Source organism: Rattus rattus, chromosome 4 (assembly GCF_011064425.1).
Source record: "Rattus rattus isolate New Zealand chromosome 4, Rrattus_CSIRO_v1, whole genome shotgun sequence".
Classification (NCBI taxonomy): domain Eukaryota; kingdom Metazoa; phylum Chordata; class Mammalia; order Rodentia; family Muridae; genus Rattus; species Rattus rattus.
Window position 1 is genome coordinate 1,366,082 of NC_046157.1, and position 23,602 is coordinate 1,389,683.

The 23,602-nt window shown below is 40.2% G+C and overlaps 1 protein-coding gene across 1 annotated transcript in view; it reads left to right on the plus strand.

Moving 5' to 3' along the window:
• Spidr (scaffold protein involved in DNA repair) overlaps positions 1-23,602 on the plus strand; it is a 221,964-nt gene that overhangs the window by 140,015 nt on the left and 58,347 nt on the right. The window lies entirely within an intron of this gene.

Sequence of the window (23,602 nt, forward strand, 5' to 3'; positions counted from 1 at the left end):
CTAGAAAGTAATACAAATTTAAGAAGTATTTGTAGGGTTATGGAAAAGCAATGACATGTATTGCTATACTTAAAATAACCATTACAGTATCAATTTTTTAAAAACTAATTGGCAACTTGACAGTCTATGACTCTAAGACTGCTGTTTGAAACAGTGTATACTAGTGATGCTAATAAAATTCCCTATCGATCTAGTTCATTAATCATTGTATACTAGAAGTGTGACTAGTGTAACTAAGAAGTGAGAATTTAAATTTTTATTACATGATTCGTTTATGTGTGTAAATATGGGCCTGTGTGTGTGTGCTACTGCATGTATATGGAAGTCAGAGGACAATGTGTGGAAATCAGTTCTCTGTCACCTTCACATTTATCCTGGGGATTGAGCTCAGACTTGACAATAACTTTGCCTACTACGCCACTTACCAACCCAACTATTTTAAGTAGTCTCCTGTGGCCAAGGGCTGCGGTGGTAGGTGGTTCTATCAGCAAAGGCCTAACTGTGATCCCAAGTACTTTGCTTAAAGGAGCCATGGAAGGGCTGTCTTCAGATTTAGGCACTTCCTGGTTTATCTGTCTTGTTTTGTTTTGTTTTTTCAAATGGCTGTAAACCTCATTGACTGAGGGTTATGCTCTCAAAACAACAAAATACAAATTGAAAGTATGTGTGCTAAAAATTTGGAGATGTATGGGTAGCCCCATCCCTAACTAGGGGCTGTGCCCTGGAGGTGGTCTCTACAAGTTCTCTCTCCCCTTTGTTGCATATTTCGGCTAAAGTCATTTCAGTTGGCTCCTGGAAGCCACTCACTTCCCTGGAGTCTGGGACTTTCTAGTGGCTACCCCCAGTTCTCCATCCCCTACTGCTACATGTTTCTATTCAATTTCCTAACCATCTGCACTTCTCTCCTGTCCCTTCCAATAGCAGTTCCTGTCCCCCTTTTTTCTCTTCCCCTCCTTTCTCCCTCACAGGTCCCTACCTCCCTATACCTTCTATGATTACTTTGTTCCTCCTTCTATATAGGATTGAAGCATCTACACTTTGGTCTTCCTTCTTCTTAAGCTGCATATGGTTTATGAGTTATATTGTGGTTTTTCCGAGCTTTTGGGCTAATATCCACTTATCACTGAGTGCATACCATGTGTGTTCTTTTGTGGTTGGGTTACCTCACTCAGGATGGTATTTTCTAGTTCCATCCATTTGCCTGCGAATTTCATGAAGTCATTGTTTTTAATAATTGAGTAGTACTCCATTGTGTAAATGTACCACAATTATTGTATCCACTTTTCTGTTAAGGGATATGTGGGTTGATTCCAGCTTCTGGCTATTATAAATAAGGCTGCTATGAATATTGTGGAGCATGTGTCCTTCTTATATGTTGGAGCATATTTTGGATATATGTCCAGGAGCGGTATAGGTGGGTCTTCAGCTAGAACTATATCCAGTTTTCTCAGGAACCGACAGACTGATTTCCAAAGTGGCTTTACCAGCTTGCAGTCCCAACAGCAATGGAAGAGTGTTTCTCTTTCTCCACATCCTCACCAGCATCTGCTGTCGCCTGAGTTTTTGATCTTACCCATTCTGACTGGTGTAAGGTAGACAGACTCTCAGGATTGTTTTGTTCAGAGGAAAGACAGGGACAAAAAGTGGAACAGAGACTGAAGGAAAGGCCATCTGGAAACCACCTCACCTAGGGATCCATCCCATCCGCATACACCAAACCTCCACACCATTGCAGATGCCAAGAAGCACTTGCTGACATGCTGATATGGCTGTTCTCTGAGAGATTCTTCCAGCTCCTGACCCATACAGATGCAGATACTCACAGCCAAGCATCAGACTGAGCCAGGGGACCCCAATGGAAGAGCTTGGGGAAGGACTGAAGGAGCTAAAAGAGATTGCAACCCAATAAGAACAGTATCAACTCCCTGAACCACCCAGAGATCCCAGGGACTTAATCACCAACCAAAGAGCATACATGGAGGGAGCCAGGACTGCAGATACATATGTAGCAGAGGATGGCCTCATCTGACATCAGTGGGAGGGGAGGACTGCAGATACATATGTAGCAGAGGATGGCCTCATCTGACATCAGTGGGAGGGGAGGACTGCAGATACATATGTAGCAGAGGATGGCCTCATCTGACATCAGTGGGAGGGAGGGAGGCTTGATGCCCCAGCGTACGGGGATGCTAGAAGGGTGAGGTGGGAATGGGCAGATGGGTAGAGGAGCACTCAGAAGCTAAAGGGAGGGAGAGAGGGAGTCTGGGATGAGGAGGTTTTGAAGAGGTAACCGGGAAGGGGATATCATTTGAAATGTAAAGGAATAAAATGAGTAATAAAAAAGAGAGAGAAAATATGTATTCCATTCATCAAACAGTGTGAGCTCAACAGTCCTACTCCTTCCTGGTGGTACCTTCTAATTCCAGTGAGAATGCATCTGTGTTGTTTGTCGTTGATCTTCAAGTGAGTAGTATTCTGTTTGAAAATAATGTTTAGAAATCCAACTGAGGCCTAGAGTAAATGGATAATTCATTGGATTTATAAACTCTCTGTTCTTCACTCTGGAAATTGTAGATAAATTATCAAAGACAGAACTAGATTGGATATAGATTATATTTTGTATTTTTTGTATTTGCTTTAAACAAAGACATACAAATAAGGTCGTAGCTAGGAACATCCTGATAAAGCATCGCCTGCCAGATACTGAGTGTATACTTCTAACACACAAAGGTGGCACTGACTGCAGCTATTCCCTAGAGTAATCACGGCGTGTCTTAAAAGCCATCCTGTGTGTCCTTCACTGGTACCTGTTGCACTTGTTGAGTGAAGAGAAGAAAACTCAAGTCTGATATGCCGATGATTATGTTTGGCATTATCTATACTTTAGAATTTTGACAGGTCATGAAAAAGAAGAATATATTTGTGGAACGTTACAGGAAGACCAGATACAAACTTTGAAAAATAACACTTAGTTACTCAGTTGGGGTGGATATGGTATCTGTGTACATTTTTGGTAGTATGTGTGCTGTTGTAGACTCTGAGGCTAAATAACATTTCCTTTGGATGGATGAAGTTCTTACTTGCTGATGGACAAAATGAAGAGTGGAATGGAATATAAAGTCCCCAAGTAGCAGGGTAGAACATCTTGTATACTGTTTAACACTGTCCTAGGGCAGCAAAAGAATGCCCTTCCCGTGTAATACTTGGTTGGACTATGTGGGAAATTGAACTTTTGAGTAATTTGGCCTTGGTTTTGAGAAGAGGGCCAAAACGTCTTGTCAGGACATTGTTGTTTGTTTAGAGGGTGCCTATCTTTAAAGCTAAGGCAACAGACAGATGGATTTTTGTTTCTTAATTCATTCAGCTAGTTTGTTCTTTTTTATTGAAGAACTGAGGCTATTAGTATTTATAGTCTTTTTTGGAAGGTGTATTGCTTTGTGGTCATTTTGATAGTTTTGCTGGTTTGTGTTGTTTGCTGTGGCTGTTTTAAACATTATGACCTCATTTGTTTTCTTTCTACATCGTCTTGGCTGTGCTTATTACCCTCTCTTCAGTCCAGAGTGTTGTTGTCAGTACTCTTCATAGCAGTTTTCTGTCCTTTGTTGTTTTTTAAGGCTATTGGGATTATAGAAAGTTCTCTCTTTCATCTATAGCATATAGTTTTGCTGGGTACAGTGTTCTTAAGTCAGCAGTAATCACAGTCTTCTAGAACTTGTAACTCCGGGTACTTCACACTTTCAGCATTTTAGTTGAGAAACTATGTGCTATTCTGATGACCTTTCCTTTTTACGTAATTTGTGTTTTTTCTCTTGCAGCTTTCAATATTTTTTTTCTTCTGGGTAATTGTGATATGTCTTAAAATGTTTCTTTAATGGGTTTCTGTGTGCTTCTTGTATCTGTGTGGGTGTGTCTTTCCTTAGTTTGGGGAAGTTTTCCTCTATAACCTTGTTAAAGATCTGGTTTCTGCTTTTGACCTGAGATTCTATATCTCTGCCTATAATTTCAATATTTGGACTTGGATGGTGTCCAACATTTCTTGTATGTTCCTATCCTGTGCTTTTTAATTTTTAATTTTCTTTGCTTATTTTGTCTACATTCTCTAGTATATCTAGAGTCCTGGTAGTCTATCTTCTGCCTGATTCATTATCTGTGTAGAGCTTTACCCTGAGTTTTCTAACTGGGATTTTGATATTTTCAATTCCATCTTCATTTTAGCTTTGTGTTCCCTTCAGTATGTGTGCCTCTTTAGTAAATTCAGTTTCCCAGTCCTCAGTTATCTTCATTATTATATTCAGCTGTATATTTGTAATTTCTTGACCACCACTCAAGCATTTATTGTTATCCTCTTAGAGTTTGGTGAAGAGTTTGTATCTTCTTAAATTGATTGAATTCTTTGATAAAGTTTATTATTGTTCTTTTTAAACTTTGTGCCCTAAGGTTTATCTAGCGTTGTCATTACAGAATACTTCCATAATACTAGTGGGTTTGATGGGGAAAAAGTTGTTCAGACCACTAATATGTTTAGTTTGTGTGTGTGTGTGTGTGTGTGTGTGTGTGTGTGTGTGTGTGTGTGTGTGTGATGTGATAATCTAGCCTTCATTATTAGATTACACTAGGGCAAATAAGCTAGGCCAGGTAAAGCTGGTTTAACTGAAACACAGAAACATGACTCCTAAAGCACAGGTCTAGAGCTAGGCCAGGCAAAGAGGATTCACAAAGTGAAGAGAGCTATGGCCACAGGTCTGAGCTCCGCATGCGTGTTTGTAGATGGCAGCAAGCTAGGGAAAGTGGAAAAATCCAGATTTGTTTTCTTGATGATAGCAATTCTGACCAGGGTTAGATGGAATCTTAAAACAAACTTTAGTTGGCGGTTTCCTGGTAGCTAATGAAATTGAACACTTGCTAAATGATTAGCCATTTGGTGAGAACTTAGCTGTTCTCACCAAACTCTTAGCTCTATTGCCTGCCTACTCCGTAAGTTTTTGCCAGAATTCCATGCTTCATGGAATCTTTTTTTTCTTTTTCCATTATTTATTTAGTCACTTTACATTCTGTTTGTCACTTTACATCCTGTTTATAGCCCCCTTCTCCTCTCAATTCCCACTTCACGTGGCCCCTCCCTCGATTTAGCCTCTCTTTCACCTCTGAGAAGAGGAAGGTACCACATGGATACCAACCCACCGGGGTCCCCACATCACTGCAGGACTAGGCATGTCCTCTTCCACTGAGGCTAGACAAAGCAGGCCAGTTAGGGGAACAGGATCCATAGTCAGGGTAAGCTCCCACCCCAGTTATTGCAGGAACCTGCATGAAGCCCATGCTGCACATCTGCTACATACAGTGCAGAGGGCAGGTAGGGGCCTAGGTCTAGCTTAGCTCTTTGATTAATGGTTCAGTCTCTGGTAGACCCCAAGGGCAGGTAAGTGGACTCTGTTGGTCATCTTATGGAATCCTTATCCCCTCCAGATTCCTTATTCCTTCCCCCAAATCTTCCACAAGATTTCACAAGCTCCATGTAATGTTTAGCTGTGGGTCTCTGCATTTGTTTCTGTCATCTGCGGGGTGGAGGCTCTCAGCTCATGTAGTGTGGGTATCCTGTACTTTATAGCTAATATCAACTTATAAGTGAGTACACACCATGCATGTCCTTTTGGGTCTACGTTACTTCATGCAGGATGATATTTTCTCATTCTATCAGTTTGCCTGCAAATTTTATGATGTCCTTGGTTTTAAATAGCTGAGTAGTATTCCACTGTGTAGGTGTACCACATTTTCTTTACTCCAGTTGAGGGGCATCTAGTTTGCTCCAGTTTCTGGTTATTATGAATAAAGCTGCTGTGAACAACTGTGTACAAAGACTATAAGTAACTTGAAAACTAATATTGGGAAGACAGCCTTGAGGAGAGTATGTAAAACAATTTTGATTTAAGGTTAGAAATTTACCACTTCCAATGGGAAATTTACTTAGCTGCTGTGAAAGAGAAGGACTGTCTTAGGGTTTTATTGCTATGAAGATATACCATGACCATGGCAACTCTTATAAAGGAAAACATTTAATTGGGGCTGGCTTGTAATTCAGAGGTTCAGTCCATTATCATCATGGCAAGAAGCATGGTACCATGCAGGAAGATATGATGCTAGAGAAGGAGCTGAGAGTTCTACATCTGGATCTGCAGGCAGCAGGAAGGAAGTGAATTGAGACATACTTTCTCCAACAAGGCCACACTTCCTAGTAGGTCTCTTCCCTATGGGCTAATAAGAGCCATTTTATTGAAATGACCACATAGGCCTTCAGAGGACTAGTTAAGGAATAAGCCAGAGGGTTGGGTATTTAGCTCAGTGGTAGAGCGCTTGCCTAGCAAGCGCAAGGCCCTGGGTTCGGTCCCCAGCTCCGAAAAAAAGAAAAAAGAAAAAAAAAAAAAAGGAATAAGCCAGAATAAGGCAAAGGCTACTTACTTCTAACCACTAATCTCGTCTCTCCATCAGTACTATGGCCTCTTAATTCCCTAGGTATGTGCAAAGATGGGTGTAAATGGGAAAACAGGACCCCCTGGTGGAAGGCCGAACCAGAGGATAGAAGTTAGGGTTAGAGTCCTGGGTGGAAAGATGACTCACAAGTTAGCATCTGCACGGTATCAATGGCTCAGGCATTGAGCATGAGTCCCTCAGTGGGTGCAGAGGAAAAAACGTGTACAGCTCACTGAATAACACCAGCTATCCCCAAATGCCAGTGCACCTCCCTAAATTTTAATTTGATATTTCAAACCTATTAAAATGTTAAGATTAGATTAATCTCTATGATATGAAATAAGTATATACCCTCTATTTTAATCTTGACCTTGTTCAATATTTGTATTTAGTACAAGATGAAATAGAAAAAAGTTATGAAGACATGTTTTTTTCTATCAACAAACATTGTGGACCATATCATGGCAGGGCATCCTCGTAGCATAGAACAGTCCACGGGTGACATGAAAAACTGGTAGAAAATCTCACAGCCCCATTCAGTATTAAAAACCTGGACTAGTATTACATATCTGGACATGTAAAGATAGCGACTATCTGCTTATCAGAATGCTCCTCTTAGAAGATAAGTCAACAAGAAATTGTCTTCCTTAAGAATTTAGAGTCCGCCAAAACGGCAACCAACAGATTGGGAAAAGATCTTTACCAATCCTACAACAGATAGAGGCCTTATATCCAAAATATACAAAGAACTCAAAAAGTTAGACTGCAGGAGACAAATAACCCTATTAAAAATGGGGTTCAGAGCTAAACAAAGAATTCACAGCTGAGGAATGCCGAATGGCTGAGAAACACCTAAAGAAATGTTCAACATCTTTAGTCATCAGGAAATGTAAATCAAAAACAACCCTGAGATTTCACCTCACACCAGTGAGAATGGCTAAGATCAAAACTCAGGTGACAGCAAATGCTGGCGAGGATGCGGAGAAAGAGGAACACCTCCATTGTTGGTGGGGGTTGCAGACTGGTACAACCATTCTGGAAATCAGTCTGGAGGTTTCTCAGAAAATTGGACATTGAACTGCCTGAGGATCCAGCTATACCTCTCTTGGGCATATACCCAAAAGATGCCCCAACATATAAAAAAGACACGTGCTCCACTATGTTCATCGCAGCCTTATTTATAATAGCCAGAAGCTGGAAAGAACCCAGATGCCCTTCAACAGAGGAATGGATACAGAAAATGTGGTACATCTACACAATGGAATATTACTCAGCTATCAAAAACAACGACTTTATGAAATTCAGAGGGCAAATGGTTGAACTGGAAAATATCATCCTGAGGAGCTAACCCAATCACAGAAAGACATACATGGTATGCACTCACTGATAAGTGGCTATTAGCCCAAATGCTTGAATTACCCTAGTTGCCTAGAACAAATGAAACTCAAGACGGATGATCAAAATGTGAAGGCTTCACTCCTTCTTTAAAAGGGGAACAAGAATACCCTTGGCAGGGAAGAGAGAGGCAAAGATTAAAACAGAGACTGAAGGAACACCCATTCAGAGCCTGCCCCACATGTGGCCCATACATATAGAGCAATTAGACAAGATGGATGAAGCAAAGAAGTGCAGACCGACAGGAGCCGGATGTAGATCGAACCTGAGAGACACAGCCAGAATACAGCAAATACAGAGGCGAATGCCAGCAGCAAACCACTGAACTGATAACGGGACCCCCGTTGAAGGAATCAGAGAAAGAACTGGAAGAGCTTGAAGGGGCTTGAGACCCCATATGTACAACAATGCCAAGCAACCAGAGCTTCCAGGGACTAAGCCACTACCTAAAGACTATACAGGGACTGACCCTGGACTCTGACCTATGAATGAACCTAGGCAATGAATATCCTAGTAAGAGCACCAGTGGAAGGGGAAGCCCTGGGTCCTGCTAAGACTGAACCCCCCCAGTGAACTAGACTGTCGGGGGGGAGGGCGGCAATGGGGGGAGGGTGGGGAGGGGAACACCCATAAGGAAGGGGGGGGGGAGGGAAGGGGACGTTTGCCCGGAAAACGGGAAAGGGAATAACACTCGAAATGTACAAAAGAAATACTCAAGTTAAAAAAAAAAAAAAAGAATTTAGAGTCCGCTATGATGGCGTACTTCTCGATCCTGGTTCTTGGGAACATCAAAAAGTCCAGGCCAGCCTGGGCTACACATCCAGTGTCTATTTCAAAGCTCTAAAAAGCATACAAAGAATTTAAAATATTTGCTAAGGCATTGCCATAACTCAGACTTAATGATTGTGTAAGTAAGCTTAAGAAATGACTTTCCCATGTTATGGCACATGTATGTAATCCCGGTACTCTGGCAACTGAAGCAGGGTGGTCAGAATTTTGAGACCAACCTGTGCTGCCTGTGGTCTGTATAAAAAACCAACCGTGCTACAGAGACGACACAGAGGGTAAGGGCATCTGCTGCTCTTCCAAGGAACCTGGATTCCATTTCCATTAACTTGGCTTCTCACAATGGTCCAGTTCCATGGTAGCTGATGCCCTCATCTGGCCTATATGGGCACCATGCACACGCAGAGATGATCAGACATTCAGGCAAAACACCCATACGCTTTGTTTGTTTGCTTGTTTTTAAATCAGAGAATCTGGGAGCGAGGGAGCGAGCTCAGTTAGTAAAGTGCACAAGCATGAAAACCTGAGATCATTTCCCAGCACGCACATAAAACTGGCATCATGAGGTGCCATTGTATTAACAACACTGGTGGGGGAGATGAAGACAAAAAGAGCCCTGGGGGTTCCTTAGTCAGCCAGTCTAGCCTGCTCATCAAAGCCCATATCCCAGTTATAGACTCCATCTTAAAGAACAAGGCAAGTCCTGTAGAATGAGAAGAGAGGGTAACTGCTTACCTCTATATACATGCATATTATATGTGTTTGTGTATACACAAACATACACGTATATGGAAAAATGAGCATTGAGGTACATGTCTATAATCCCAGCACTCAGAAGGCAGAGCCTGAAAGAGCAGTTGTTGAAGATCATCCTCTGCTCTACAGCAAGTTTGAGGCCAGCCCTGGATACCCGAGACTCTTTCTCAAAAGGGAGAAATGAGAAGAGAGGTGAGAGAAAGAGGGATTGGGGAAGGAGTGGGGAAGGAGAACAGACTACTGAGGATCTTCTCCCTTTGTCTTTGAAATTGTTCTGTCTCCTGTTTGCTGCAGAAATAAATCCAAGATCTTCCGGGGGTGGGGTGGGGGGTGGGGAGGCATTCGCATTAGCAGACCATGTGAAACTCCGCCCGACCACTAGTGCTTGGCACATTCCTTGCACATACTGTTCAGTAAACAACTTCAGGGAACCAGATCCAGCTAGATCATTCACTCAGAGCCTTTGGAAGGGGCTGTCTTAGTACAGCCTTGACGTGGGAGAAGTTGAGAAGTTAGCATTTGTGTTTTCATTAATTCTTTTTATAACAATGTTCCAGCTGTAGCTCGTTAATAGGAGCCAGGCCTGCCTGTTAGTGTACAGGTCTCTTACGCATGACAAAGGGCTTCTGACGGAAACAGGTTTTATTACTCATGAAGCCACTAGGGCTGTTTACATAAAGCCACTTGTGCAGTCATGTGATGTGATTGAGAATGTCCCCATTAATGCTCCCTGGATGCTATTCCACTCCATACTGCAAAAACAAACCAAAGACTCCAAAATATAAGCCACTTCCTATTAAACTAGTCATCTTTGGATGGTGCATTCATGCAGAGCCAGACCCTAGCTACCAAGGATTTTTATTCTTTTTGATATTTTAAATCAGATGGAGAAAGTCATTATTGTTTCAAACACAACTAAGAATCATCATTTGGGTGATAGAGAATAAATTAACTAACTATTTCTAGTTAACAATCATTCATATTACTGTGGCTTTTCTGGGTAAACTGCCTAGAGGCAAAAATTAACTTTTTATGTCAGTCATTTACTTAGGATAAATTAGAATGTATGTATTTTTCTTTCTATCTACCGAGAGAGAGAGAGAGAGAGAGAGAGAGAGAGAGAGAGAGAGACTTGTTTAGAGATTAAAATAGGACAGTTTTGCCAGTTTTCTTAAATAGCCTGCTCTGTGAATCGTTATCATTGTTCACAAAGAGAGCTTAGGCCTTTGAAAAATGCTTAATGAGTTATTTGTGAAAATAGAAGGACTGGTGTTCTTTTTGTGAGTGTGGCAGCCTGTTTGTAAAGAGATGCAGCCAGTTCAGCCGTTTAAGGAAATTTTTACGAAGTTTTCTTCCCATTCATGAACAGTATAAATGATTTAGTAATTCATATGTTAGGGTAAATGAGTCCTCAGCTATTACCCTCACCATCTCACAGAAGTAGTTTAAAGTTAATGAGGTAGACAGATGAAGTGGCTGGACTACCCTGTCTTGATTTTTTTTTTTTCATGTATAACATGGACAAACGCAGTGTTTAGACTTGGCAGGCCATGCCAGTTTCTCTATTCCCAACAGCCATCTAAAGCAGACACAGAAATAACACATAAATAGATGGCACTGTTGTGGGCCAGTAGATGTTCATCTACAAAAATGGTAGAAGTGAATATTTAGTCCACAGGACGTAATTTGCCAGCTTCTGATCTGTTTAAGTATGTCTTGATGTCTAAATGTTTCTTTGTACTGGCAATAAAGATGGGATTTTTAACCTCTGTTGTAGGTTCAGCTCTAACTTCACACATTGCATATCAAAACAGTGATGAAAGGTATGGGCTTTGGTTTTTTTAACTACCTTCAAAAACTGAAATTACAGTGGTACATTATATATTAACATACAATAAGCATGTTAGTAAATATAGTATATTAGTTAACTCATATATTAATTTTCATAGCATCTGGTCCCTGCCACATGATATAAAATGACTCTGAAATGTTAAGCTTCTCTAAGCATGTTCCCTCTCAGATAATGTAATGATAAAATTATTCAGGCCGGGGTACATAACTTCATGTACCATGCACATTGCCTGGAGTTTGTGGTCCTCAGCACCTAACCACTACCAATGTAGGTCACTTCAGATTTTTGAACCAAGATAAAAAACTAAAACTTTTACTAAAGAACTATGTAATTTTACCCTTACTTTTTTTTTGGGGGGGGGGGCAGTATCCAGTGAGCTCTGCTTCTTTTGTAAACCAACTATCATTATGTCTGGTTATTGTTCTCCTAGCCTCTGTTCCCCTTTGTTCTCCCTCTCTCTGCCTTGTTTCCTTTCTACTGCCCTTTGCTTTCATGAGCAGTGTATGTATCGCCTTGTGCTTCCTTGGATACTTCCTCTTGATGCTGGGAATAAAGTGAGGAGAAGTAGAAGCACCCCAAAAGAAAAAACACAGGTAGCATAAAAATAAAAAGTATAAAATGACAGCAAGAATTAATGTAAATTCCAAAAAAATAAAAAAGAGCAGTAGAGGTTAGTGAAAAAGAACACTAGATATGTAATAAAAGGTCTACACTCTAATGCCATCTTGGATCTTGACTCAAGCATGTGACACTGGGTTACTTATTGCTTGTAGCTTCAGATTTCTCAGCATTACGGAGAAAGATGGTTATAATTTCACACGCTCCTTTATAGTATAATAAATGTGGGAAGTACTCCAGTGACTTGATTTTTCTATAAATATTATTCTCGAATGTCCTCTGGATCATGGCTTCCCTTAGATATCCATGCATCTATCTGTCTTGGCTGCCATACTCAGAATATGTACTAGATGTAGAGAAGAAGAAACAAACCTCTCACTCAACTAGCACACACAGCCTGTGTGGCTGATCTCATTTTCCTGTTCCTTGTTCTCGTAGGCAGTGGGGGCTGTCCTGATGTAAAAGTGTTCAGTCCTGCCCTGGGTATGCTCACAGAGCTGAGGCTGTATCTGGGACTGTCCCAAAGCCTTTAAAGATGTTTTTAAAGCAACACAGGTATCACTTACAATGAAATTCAGATTTAAATTTCATAACAAACTGTATGTCTTTCTAAGCAAACCAGCACCTAGAATTAGCCATTTACCTACAATGGTCTTAGATTAGTTAGGTGATGATAGCCATGAGCATTTATAACATGATTTTAGAATTGGCCCTGTGAGTGTTAAGACACAGAACTGAATGTACTGCCAGATATTTTGCAGGAGTCACAGATGTGAAAGGGAAATCTGTACACACATCCCCCATCCCAGCACCCAAATGGAACATATGAGGGAGGCCTTCTGGATCTCACTATTTTTAGAGAAATGGAGGTGAGGCCAGAAAATACTTTCTTGCAACATATTTTATTATTTAACGTGAAAAATATTTGTTATAATAGTGATATATCCTATATTGTGATTTACCCTACAGGTTCATTTAATCTCTTTCAAACATGCAGTGAAGTTTGGCTTCCTAATATTGGAGAGCTAACACACGGTACTCAGGCAGGGGCTAGATCTGGCAGAACTTAAAAGCAACATTATCCAACTTTCATTTGTGTTCGTGGCTCAGGTTGTGCATGGGTAATGGCCACAGAACTGTCAGGCTGACCCTTCAGCATTACTTATTTTGGAGGAGACATGCGTGTGCCATGGTGCCTGAGTGGAGTCAGAGGACAGTTTACACTTGTTCCACCATGTGGAGTCCAAAGATTAGCCTCAGATTATCAGACCTACATATTTTCAATATTTGCAAAAAATAGTAAATCTATTCTGAGTCCTATTCTCCTGTGATTAGTTTACACATCATATTTACTTTAAGTTGAAGTCATGAAAAAACCTTTTGTCCATAGAACATCAATGAATCTTTTCTTCTGTTCAATGTTTTTGACTATTCAAGAGGGAAGGAACTGAACATCTAAGTGCTGGGGGTGTGGTCTTTATATCCCTTCTCATTTATTTGTTTGTTTTTAGAAGATGATCTGAAATAAAGCACTCAAACTTTCCATATATGCCTTCGGGGCATATACACATCAGTTGTAGAAGGGGTGAGATGCCCACTGTCCAGAAGGGTTCTGAAGTTGAAGACCTACCCTAGGCTGAGGTGGAGCATGGAGCTAGGTTTGTCTGACTATGAACATTAAAGCTGACAAAGGCAAGAGGCAGTTAGCCTTAATGAAAGTAGTTACCCAAGCTATTTCCCATTTACAATATAAGAAGTTATTTTGGGGCTGGAGAATATAGCTCACTAACGTGGCACTTTATTAGCATACATGAGGCTACAGATTCAAATCCCAAAGCCACGCTCACAAAGAAGTTATTCTCAGTGTTATTCACTCTGGTAAGAATCAACATTGACTACTATAGGTGATTTTTAAATAGAACTAATTTCACTTGCCTCACAAGCAATACAGTAATTGTCAGCTTTTACCTGGAAAGAACTTAACTGTCAAAACAGATATCTATGACCAGCAATTAAATAAATTAGCATTTCTCTTAGCATGCCATTTCTTGATGAGTAAGAAACATTTGAAACAAAGGTCAGTCATCTTAAACTCTGATGAGATGAGAAAGTAAGTAGTGTTCTGTTGTTATTCTCACTTCCTTTGGCAACTAGGAACGATTCCAGTGTTCCTCATGAGGGCATAGGCCTTGAAAAAGAGCAGAATGTTATCTCAGCCTCCAACCTTCTTCCTTGCTGTACATGGGGGGGGTGTGTTTAGGGGTGTGTGTGTGTGTGTGTGTGTGTGTGTGTGTGTGTGTGTGTGTGTGTGTGTGTCATTATGCCCATTGGAGTTGGAAGACAGCATCAGATTTCCTGGAGTGGTTACAGGTACGTGTGAGCTGTTGGATTTGCGTGCTAAGAATAGAATCTCGGTCCTCTAAAAGAGCAGCACACACTCCTAACCACTGGGCCTTTGACAACAACCTTTTGTATATCTTTTTAAGACTGATGTAGACGTGACAAGAAGGGAAAGATGAAAAGATGAAAGAGCATGAATCTGTCTGATGCAGTACAGGAGACGTAGAGAGGAGGGCTTTCTGGTGACCTGACCCATTTCATCCTTTGTTTACGTTTTTATTTAATTTAGCTTGTCATAAATGTATGATAGAGACAGACAAAGACAGAGAATACCTGGGCACATGAATGGAGGCCAGTAGACAAATATCAGGACTCTATTCTCTCTTTCTCCTATGACTTCTGGGACCAAACTTAAATACTCAGGCTTGTGTGGGACTCACAGAGATCTAAACCTCATCAATTTAGGAAACATTTTCAGTCATATCTGCAGCCTTCACTTAAGAAGCAAGCATGGCAGTGGTCAAATAGATTCTTTCTACTAACTGCATCCTTCATCACCTCAAACAAATATATATGCATGTATTTATTTCATTATGCCTTAGGAGTGTCATGTTAATTTTGTGAACCCTATAAAGCTAAGTGTATCTGTGTGTGGCACACACATGTGATATACACATGTATGTTTACATGTGGGGGTGGGTGTTGTATTTACCTTGTGAATCCTATAAAACTAAGCTAAATTTGTGTGGTGTTCACACGAATGTGCAAATGTAGAGGTATCTGCCTTTCTTATTGATGGGTAGCCTGGAGACACACACACACACACACACACACACACACACACACACACACACACACCTTAGTTTTTGAGACAAGGTCTCTCACAGAAGCTGGAGCTCAGACATTTAATAGACTAGATGTCCAGAAAGCACCATGAAGCTATTCCATGTATCTGTAGCTTGTAATGTATCCCTGAGGGAACTCAGTACTGAAGGCAGGAGCTGCTCTGACTGCAACAACACAACCTACTGTCCTGTTTGTTCCTCATGGCTCGCCCAGTCTGCTTTCTGATGTCACTCAGGGCCATCAGTCTGCTGCCACCCACAGTTTGTTGGATGCTCCCACGTCAATCAAGGAAATGCACCCCAGGCTTACTCAAAGGCAGATATGACACGGGAATTTTCTGATTTGAGGTTCCCTCTTCTAAAATGACTCTAGCTTGCATCAGGGTGACATAACACTAGCCAATACAGCCTGTCTCCCCTAACTCCAGCACTGGCCTTACAGGCAGGCACTGCCACCCTGGGCTTGTCACACGAGTGCTAGGGATCTGAATTCAAGCCCTCATGCTTCAATAGCAAGAGCTTTACCCACTTAGCCATCTCTCCAGCCTCACTCAAGATATTCTTTCTATCAGATATGACTGCAAATTGTATATAAAAGACCCATAAATAAAACGTTTTGACATCAGAACCCCCACTTTTACAAGAATGGCCACATTACATTAAAGTTTGTGCCATAGTAAAGAGAGGGAGAGGGAGAGGGAGGGGGGATATTTGCAGACAGGCATCTCTTATTGCATTATTTGTTCATCCTTTTGTGTTTTGCCCTTTAAATGTGTGTGGTGAGATGTTCAGGGGAGAGTATATAGTTTCTCTACCCAAGACTTACTCCTCATTCATTGACTACATTATGAATGTGTCAGGTTTGGTAATAATGAACTTGCCTCCCTGCAACTTAAAAAGATTTAAGTGGGTCATAGAATCATGACCACTTAAAAACAGAATTTCTAAGCAGCACCAAGTAGCCAGACCCTTGTGGGAGCCATCTTCTTTGTGGCCAGAGTTCTTTTGTACCCAAAACCATAGCTGACCCCAGGGAATTGACACTGTTGTTACTGCTTCTGTCTCTAGACCACTCAGTGTGAGGGGAAGGTGTCAGAAGTTGAATTCACAAACGGAATGGCTAATTTATCTGGCCCTGAACTTTGCCCCTTTAGACTATCAGGAGAAGCACACAGCCTATGCTTCAGATTGACAGGTTCCAAGTTACCAGGGACCTCCAGCAGGACTGTTTGTTGTTCAGTCTCTGGAGAGCTGGAAGTCCCATAGAAGGTGACAGAGCTTTCATGTTTGCCAAAAGAATCAGAAAGAACTTGCTAGGAACAAATAAAAGTTTTGAGAGAAGTAGAGGAAATCAACAAATCTTTATGAGCATAAAATTTCATTCATTAAATATTATTTTCAATGTCTTTTATTTAGAGTTCTCTAAAATCTGAAAGTTTCTATATATTTCTTAGTAGTATTAAAACTGAAGTTCAGAGCAGGGAAATGGTGAATTCGAGGCCAGCCTGGTCTGCAGAAGGAGTTGCAGAATAGCCAAGGATGCACAGAAAACCTGGTTGGAAAAACAAAAACAAACAAAACCTGAATTTTTGTGATGTGATTTGAAGATTTAAAGGGAAATTTAATTAAATACAAGAAGTAGTTATGCATTCTAAATATTTTTCAGATATTAGACTCTTAATAAACAAACAAAATCAATTTTTATTTTCCTGTGTTCTACTTGCTGTTCTAATCATGACTTGTTTTTAATACTTGTATTTTATAGGATTAGTCAAATTTATTTCTGCTTTTTTTGATGCAAATTCAATTCAGCAAATTTACTTGAGACATTTTTAAAGAGTATAGTCTTCGAAGTCTATGCTAACAATGGAATTGCTAAGAAGAGTAGGATCAGGAAAATGACTCAGAGGGTAAAGGTACTTGTCATGCAAACTGAGCAGCTTTAGGACCAGTGATGCAAGTCCAATCCCGAGAACCTGTGTAAAGGTGAGAACTGACTCTGTAAAGTTGTCCTTTCACTTCTACAGTGCACACATTATACCTCTCTCCCTCATCCTTTCGTCTTCCCCATGTACAATTATAATAATAATTATATATATTATTGCATTATTTTTTAATATTAATTATTAATGTTTAAAAGAAGAAGAAAGAACAAACGGCTTACTAGTTCTTGGAACTTGTTAATTAAAAGAACAGAGGCATGTCACATGTCACAGAGGCTATTGTTGGGTATTTACTCTCTCTGTATCTTAGTTACTTACTATGGCTGTGACAAAACACCATGACCAAGGCAGTTTATAAAACAACAACAACAAAACATTTAATTGTGGGCTTGCTTACAGTTTCAGAGGTTGAGTCATGGCTATCAGGGTGGGGAACATGGTAGCAGGCAGGCAGTTCTGGAATAAAAATTTGGAGATGGGTGAGTGGCCCATTCTCTCAATTAGGGGGTGGGGGGCTGGGAGGAGGTAGTGGGAATGGGATGCCTCACCTCTGGATATGGTCTCAACAGGTTCTCCTTCCTCTTTATGGGATTTTTCAGCTAATGTAATCCCCATGGGATCCTGGATACTCTTACTTTTCTGGTAACTGTGACTTTCTGGTTCCTAACCCCAGTTCCCCATCCCCCATTGCTACACAGCTCTGTTCGATTTCCTGACCCTCTATACATCTCCCCCATCTCCTCCCATACCTGATTCTGTCCCTCTTTTCCCCTCCCCCTCCTCTCTTCCTCCTAAGTCCCTCCCATTCTATACTTCCCTTGATTATTTTGTTCCCCATTCTAAGTAGGACTGGAGCATCCACTATTTGGTCTTCCTTCCTCTTGTGCTTGATGTGGTCCATGAGTGGTATCATGGGTATTCAAAGCTTTTTGCCTAATATCCACTTATCAGTAAGTATACACCATGTGTGTTCTTTCGTGAATGAGTTACCTCACTCAGGATAATATTTTCTAGTTCCATCCATTTCCCTGCAGTTTTCATGGAGTCATTGTTTTTAATTGCTGTGTAGTACTCCATTGTGTAAATGTACCACATTTTCTGTATCCATTCCTTTGTTGAGGAACATCTACGTTGTTTCCAGTTTCTGGCTATTATAAATATGGCTGCTATGAACATAGTGGAGCGTGTGTGAAAGTTATACACTTGGACCATCTTTTCAGTATATGGCCAGGAGTGGTATAGCTGGGTCCTCAGATAGTACTATATCCAGTTTTCTGAGGAACCTCCTGACAGATTTCCAGAGAGGTTTTACCAGTTTGCAACCCCACCAACAATGGAGGACTGTTCCTCTTTTTCCATATCCTCGACAGCATCTGTGTCACCTGAATCCCCACCACCACCACCAGGGGGACATTTTATTTTTGTTCTGGAAATATTTTTTTTCTGCCCTCATTGCCTTGGGCTGTTTCTTTTTCTTTTCTTTCTTTCTTTTTATTAGATATATTTCTTTACTTACATTTCAAATGATATTCCCTTTCCTGGTTTCCTGTCCATAAACCCCTCCCATTCCCCTGCCCTGGGGATCCAACCTTGGCAGAACCAAGGGCTTCCCCTTTCACTGATGCCCCAACAAGGCTATTCTCTGCTACATATGCAGTTGGAGCCCTGGGTCTTTCTGTAGTGGTTTAGTCCCTGGAAACTCTGGTTGGTTGGCATTGTTGTTTTTTTTTTTTTTTTATAAAACCAATTTTTTTTATCTTTATTAACTTGAGTATTTCTTATTTACATTTCGATTGTTATTCCCTTTCCCAGTTACCGGGCCAACATCCCCCAACCCCTCCCTCTCCCCTTCTATATTGGTGTTCCCCTCCCAATCCTCCCCTCATTATCGCCCTCCCCACAACAATCACGTTCAATGGGGGTTCAGTCTTGGCAGGACCAAGGGCTTCCCTTTCCACTGGTGATCTTACTAGGCTATTGATTGCTACCTATGAGGTCAGAGTCCAGGGTCAGTCCATGTATAGTCTTTGGGTAGTGGCTTAGTCCCTGGAAGCTCTGGTTGGTTGGCATTGTTGTTCATATGGGGTCTCGAGCCCCTTCAAGCTCTTCCAGTCCTTTCTCTGATTCCTTCAACGGGGTCCTGTTCTCAGTTCAGTGATTTGCTGCTGGCATTCGCCTATGTATTTGCTGTATTCTGGCTGTGTCTCTCAGGAGAGATCTACATCCGGTTCCTGTCGGCCTGCACTTCTTTGCTTCATCCATCTTATCTAGTTTGGTGGCTGTATATGTATGGGCCACATGTGGGGCAGGCTCAGAATGGGTGTTCCTTCTGCCTCTGTTTTAAACTTTGCCTCCCTATTCCCTGCCAAGGGTATTCTTGATCCCCTTTTAAAGAAGGAGTGAAGCATTCGCATTTTGGTCATCCTTCTTGAGTTTCATGTGTTCTGTGCATCTAGGGTAATTCAAGCATTTGGGCTAATAGCCACTTATCAATGAGTGCATACAATGTGTGTTTTTCTGTGATTGGGTTACCTCACTCAAAATGATATTTTCCAGTTCCATCCATTTGCCTATGAATTTCATAAAGTCATTGTTTTTGATAGCTGAGTAATATTCCATTGTGTAGCTGTACCACATTTTCTGTATTCATTCCTCTGTTGAAGGGCATCAGGGTTCTTTCCAGCTTCTGGCTATTATAAATAAGGCAGCTATGAACATAGTGGAGCACGTGTCTTTGTTATATGTTGGGGCATCTTTTGGGTATATGCCCAAGAGAGGTATAGCTGGATCCTCAGGCAGTTCAATGTCCAATTTTCTGAGTAACCTCCAGACTGATTTCCAGAGTGGTTGTACCAGTCTGCAATCCCACCAACAATGGAGGAGTGTTCCTCTTTCTCCACATCCTCACCAGCATCTGCTGTCACCTGAGTTTTTTGTCTTAGCCATTCTGAGTGTTGTGAGGTGGAATCTCAGGGTAGTTTTGGTTTACATTTCCCTGATGACTAAAGATGTTGAACATTTCTTTAGGTGCTTCTCAGCCATTCAGTAATCCTCAGCTGAAAATGTTTTGTTTGACTCTGTACCCCATTTTTTAATAGGGTTATTTGTCTATCTGGAGTCTAACTTCTTGAGTTCTTTGTATATTTTGTATATTAGCCCTCTATCAGATGTAGGATTGGTAAAGATCTTTTTCCAATCTGTTGGTTGCCATTTTGTCCTATTGACAGTGCCCTTTGCCTTACAGAAGCTTTGCAATTTTATGAGGTTCCATTTGTTGATATTTTTATCTTAGAGCATAAGCCATTGGTGTTCTCTTCAGGAAATTTCCCCCTGTGCCTATGTGTTCAAGACACTTTCCTACTTTCTCTTTTATTAGTTTCAGTGTATCTCATTTTATGTGGAGGTCCTTGATCCACTTGGACTTGAGTTTTGTACAGGGTGATAAGAATATGTCAACTTGCATTCTTCTACATGCTGACCTCCCCTTGAACCAGCACCATTTATTAAAAATGCTATCTTTTTTCCACTGTATGGTTTTAGCTTCTTTGTCATAGATCAAGTGACCATAGGTGTGTGGATTCATTTCTGGAACTTTAATTCTATTCCATTGATGTATTGTCTATCTCCATACAAAAATCATGGAGTTTTTATCACTATTACTCTGTAATATAGCTTATGGTCAGGGAGGGTGATTCCCCCAGAAGTTCTTTTATTGTTGAGAATAGTTTTCATTATCCTGGGTATTTTGTTATTCCCAATGAATTTGCAAATTGTTCTGTCTAACTCTATGAAGAATTGACTTGGAATTTTGATGAGTATTGCATTGAATCTGTAGATTGCTTTTGTGAAGGTGGCCAATTTAACTATATTAATCCTGCCAATCCATGAAAATGAGAAATTTTTATCCATCTTCTGAGATCTTCTTCAATTTCTTTCTTCACAGACTTGAAATTCTTGTCATACAAATCTTTCACTTGTTTGGTTAGAGTTACCCCAAGAAATTTTATATCCCGTTTGTCCTCTGAGTAGAGGAAGGCTACTGATTTCTTTGAGTTAATTTAATACCCCTGACACTTTGCTGAAGTTGTTTATCAGGCTTAATAGTTCTCTAGTGTAGCTTTTCAGGTCACTTAAGTATACTATTCCATCATCTGCAAATAGTCATATTTTGACTTCTTCCTTTCCAATTTGTATCCCCTTCACCTCCTTTTGTTTTCTAATTGCTCTAGCTAGAACTTCAAGTAATATATTAAATAGATTGGGAGAGAATAGGCAACCTTGTCTAGTCCCTAATTTTAGTGGGATTGCTTTAAGTTTCTCTCCATTTAATTTGATGTAGGCTGCTGGTTTGCTGTATATGGCTTTTACTGTGTTTAGGTATAGGCCTTGAATTCCTGATCTTTCCAAGACTTTTAACATGAAGGGGTGTTGAATTCTGTCAAATGCTTTCTCGGCATCTAATGAGATGATCATGTGGTTTTTTTCTTTGAGTTTGTTTATATAGTGAATTAAGTTGATGGTTTTACATATATTGAACCATCCCTTCATCCCTGGGATGAAGCCCACTTGATCACGATGGATGATCGTTTTGATGTGTTCTTAGAATCAATTTGTGAGAGTTTTATTGAATTTTTTGCATCGATATTCATAAGGGAAATTGGTCTGGTTTTCTTTCTTTGTTGCTTGTTTGTATGGTTTTAGTATAAGCATAATTGTGGCTTCATAGAAGGAATTGTGTAGTGGTCCTTCTGTTTCTATTCTGTGGAATAGTTTGAAGAGTATTGTATTAGGTATTCCTTGAAAGTCTAATAGAATGCTGCACTAATATCACAGGTCCCTGGACTTCTTTTGGTTGGGAGACTTTCAACTTCTGCGTCTCTTTCTTTACGGGTTATGGGACTGTTTAGATGGTTTATTTGGTCCTGAATTAACTTTGGTACCTGGTGTCTGTCTAGAAAACTGTCTTTCATCCAAAGTTTCCTGTTTTGTTGAATATAGGCTTTTGTAGTAGGATCTAATGATTTCTTTTTAATTTCCTCAGTTCCTATTGTTTGTCTCCTTTTTCACTTCTGATTTTCTTAATTTGTATATACTCTTTGTGACCTCTGTTTAGTCTAGCTAAGGGTTTATCTATCTTGTTTATTTTATCAAAGAATCAGTTTCTGGTTCTGTTGATTCTTTGTACAGTTTTTAGTTTCTACTTGAGTTTGATTATTCCCTGCCATTTACTACTCCTGCTTCTTTTTGTTCTAGAGCTTGTAGGTGTGCTGTCAAGCTGATAATGTATGCTCTCTCCAGTTTCTTTTTGGAGGCATTCAGCTATGAGTTTTCCTCTTAACACTGCTTTCATTATGTCCAATAAGTGTGGATATGTTGTGCATTCATTTTCATTAAATTCTAAAAAAACTTTCATTTCTTTCTTTATTTCTTCCTTGACCAAGTTATCATTGAGTAGAGCATTGTTTAGCTTCCCTATGTATGTGGGCTTTCTGTCGATTTTGTTGTTATTGAACACCAGCCTTAATCCGTGGTGATCTGATATGATGCATGGGATTAATTCGATCTTCTTGTATCTGTTGAGGTTTGTTTTGTGTCCGAGTATATGCTCAATTTTGGAGAAGGTACCATGAGGTGCTGAGAAGAAGGTATATTCTTTTGTTTTAGATATCTATGGATATCTATTAAGTCTTTTTGGTTCATAACTTCTTTTAGTTTCACTATGTCTATCTTTGGTCTCTTTTTCCATGATCTGTCTATTGATGAGAGCTGGTGTGTTGAAGTCTCCCACTATTATCGTGTAAGGTTCAGCTTTAGTAAAGTTTCTTTTATGAATGGGTGTTCCCTTGCATTTAGAGCATAGATGTTCAGAATTGAGAGTTCATCTTAGTAGAGTTTTCTTTTGAAGAGTACGAAGTGTCCTTCCTTATCTTTTTTGGTAACTTTTGGTTGAAACTCTATTTTATTCAATACTAGAATGGTTCCTCCAGCTTGGGACCATTTGCTTGGAATTTTTTTTCCCAGCCTTTTACAATGGGCAAGTTTCTGTCTTTGTCACTAAGGTCTGTTTCCTGTATGCAGTAAAATGCTGGGTCCTGTTTATGTATCCAATCAGTCTATGTCTTTTTATTGGGAATTTGAGTCCATTAATGTTAAGATATATTAAGGAATAGAGATTGTTGTTTCCTCTTTTTTTGTTGTTAGTGTTAGAATTATGTTTATATGTCTATCTTCTTTGGGGTTTATCAATAGAAGATTACTTTTTTGCTTTTTCTAGGGTGTAGTTTCCCTTCTTGTGTTGGAGTTTTTCATCTGTTATCCTTTGTAGTGCTGGATTTGTGGAAAGGTGTTGTCATGGAATATCTTTGTTAACTGAGAGTTTTGCTGGTTATAGGAGCCTGGGCTGGCATTTGTGCTCTCCTAGGGTCTGTATGACATCTGCCCAGGATCTTCTAGCTTTCATAGTCTCTGTTGAGAACTCTGGTGTAATTCTAATAGATCTGTCTGCCTTTATATGTTACTTGACCTTTGTCCCTTACTGCTTTTAATATTCTTTCTTTGTTCTGTGCATTTGGTGTTTTGACTATTATGTGACGGGAGGA